Genomic DNA, 2,380 nt, shown 5'->3' with positions numbered 1-2,380 from the left:
CTCTTTTTGAATGTATGTTTATTTTAAAAGCATGTTTTGTGATGAGGTTTCTCAATGTGTAATCAAGGTTTGTCACAAGATACAGAGGAAAGTGCATCCTTTACAAAGAACAACAGGCCAGTACACCTTAATTGCCGCATTTCGCTTTTTATCTTTTTTTTTTCCTTTTCATTTGAGCAACAGGGTGTGCTTGTCTTTAATACAGACAACATATATCTTCTTGCCAACTTAAATAAAGTCTTTAGATTGTGATTTTTTTTCTCTTCAGCAGGGAAATAACTGATTTCTAAACAGGGGCCTAAGATGCGGCAGTAGCCCCGTGTACTTTCCTAGGAGACGCATCTGGTCGAGTCTTCACATGTTGGTGCTCATTCGTGTTTGGCTGTTTGCAGGTGTGAGCTCCCCTTGACTGCCTTCTCTTGGAGGGGACTGCAAAAAAATGAGGAATCGGTAAGAAGCATCACTTATAGAGCAGGAAAAACAGACTTATGCTGGTGTACTTGAATGACTGATGGATACTAGAGGTATAACAAGCATTTCCATTTTTCAATTCAAACAGCTCTTTTTTTGAAACAGAACTTCACAAGATCTCAGAGACCTTACAGGTTTTCCATATATATTTAAAGGAACTTGCATCTAGTTGATTGCCTAACTGCAATAATCTATTGGACTGATTTGAAAATATTTACAAGATCAACAGCATTTGTGTCATAATGTTGCTAAAAAAAAAAAACTGGTGAGGCACTTACAATGAACGGAAATAGGACCAATTTAAATAGCAGAAATCCAAAGCATAAAAGCTCTGACATTGACTCTTCCAATTAAAAAAAAAGTTTATTATTTCAGCTATAAAGTTGATCTCATCATTTTAGTGTTTATGTGCTGTACTGGCAACAAAATTGTTATAAATGCTACAATTCAAAAGTTTGGGTTGGTTAAGCATGATTAAATGTTTTTAAAAGAAGTCTCTAATGATCATTAAGGCTGCATTTATTTGATCAAAACTACAGTAAAAATAGTAATACTGTCAAATATTATTACAACTCACAACTTTTATTTAATAATTTATTCCTGTGATGGTTAAAGCTGAATTTTCAGCATCATTACTGCAGTCTTCAGTGTAACTTGATATTTCAGAAATCATATATGCTGCAAATCAGCAATCAGATAAGCTGATTTGATGCTCAAGAAACATTTCCTATTATAAATGTTGAATACAGTTGTGACGCTTTATATTTTAGTGATAATTTTTTTTAAGGATTCTTTGGTGAATAGAAAGTTCAATAGAACAACATTATCTTCTTACTGACCCCAAACTTTTGAACTGAAATCTAATTTCACACAGATACATTATCTACTTCTTTTGGTTATATACTGCTAAAACAGCAAGTACTTTAACATTTTTGGACAGGCCCTGTTCATTTCTATTGTAAGTGCCTCACCGTGACCCAGATTTTTTGCTGATAATTGAGATTAACCTAAAACGAACCCAGAATATTCATTTAACATTCACTTAGTACAACAAAACTCACATGCAGTTTGCTTATAAGTGCAGTAATACAGCTGAGGCTCATTTATAAGAGTCATTTCAATAACAAGATTTCACTTCATCTCACAGCATCACAATGTTAATGACGCATCCTCGGACGTGTAACTGTTAATAAATGCAGTACTTTGACACGGACTTAAACTCTGAGACACTCATGCTGAAGGGAAGGAGATGGTCAGGTGATGGTGAAGTGAAGAGCAAAGCAGAGTGAGGACACGTTACCCTGGGGACCCTGTTACCTTGACGTGTATCTGATTACGAAGCACAGCTGCCCGCAAGATCATGGCTTTTGCTCGTCTCTGGAACTCTTTGCCCATCTGTAAGACTTCTCAAAGTTGTGCTTCTCTGATCCACATCCCTGGCATACAGGATCTACAAACACAGTTTTCAGTTCACCGGTGAAACTCAGGTTTTCATGCATTTTAAAGCATAATCTTGACCAAATGCTGTTTCTAGAGCAGTTCCTGGTTTTAGCCAAAAAGGCAACATGGTGTGGGTTATTCAAGGTAAGGAGCTCAATGACGTGGATTATAAATATAATTCAAGGCATTGTTACAAAAATCAGCTAAAGTATTTTAGCTTAGCAACAAGAAAATGGAACATTGTTCCAGGAAAAGGAGTTGCGAAAAAATGAGAGCGAGCGAGCGCAGCCCTGCCTTGCTGTGGGAGTCGATACGGCCATTGATCAGGCCCTCCAGGATCAGCTGGGTCAGTTCATCCTCCAGAGCTGCCACTGTGGTATTGAAGGCCACGGCCATTTTGTTCATGTCTGCTGACACATAGGGGCTAAAGTACTGCCCGTGGGAACAAAAAAGACAAAAGTTAATCAAT

The 2,380-nt window shown here is 37.3% G+C and overlaps 1 long non-coding RNA gene across 1 annotated transcript; it reads right to left on the bottom strand.

Annotated features, from left to right (window-relative positions):
* LOC113047569 (uncharacterized) lies at positions 1-1,907 on the bottom strand. Its single transcript, XR_003276298.1, has 2 exons — positions 1,789-1,907; positions 1-429 (listed from the first exon to the last, which is right to left on the bottom strand). It is a non-coding gene; the product is annotated as an uncharacterized LOC113047569 (long non-coding RNA).
* Positions 1,908-2,380: the final 473 nt, after the last annotated feature.

The sequence above is a fragment of the Carassius auratus genome, chromosome 3, assembly GCF_003368295.1.
Source record: "Carassius auratus strain Wakin chromosome 3, ASM336829v1, whole genome shotgun sequence".
Classification (NCBI taxonomy): Eukaryota; Metazoa; Chordata; class Actinopteri; order Cypriniformes; family Cyprinidae; genus Carassius; species Carassius auratus.
Note: the sequence above shows the minus strand (reverse complement) of the source record. Positions and strands in the feature narration are given on the sequence as shown.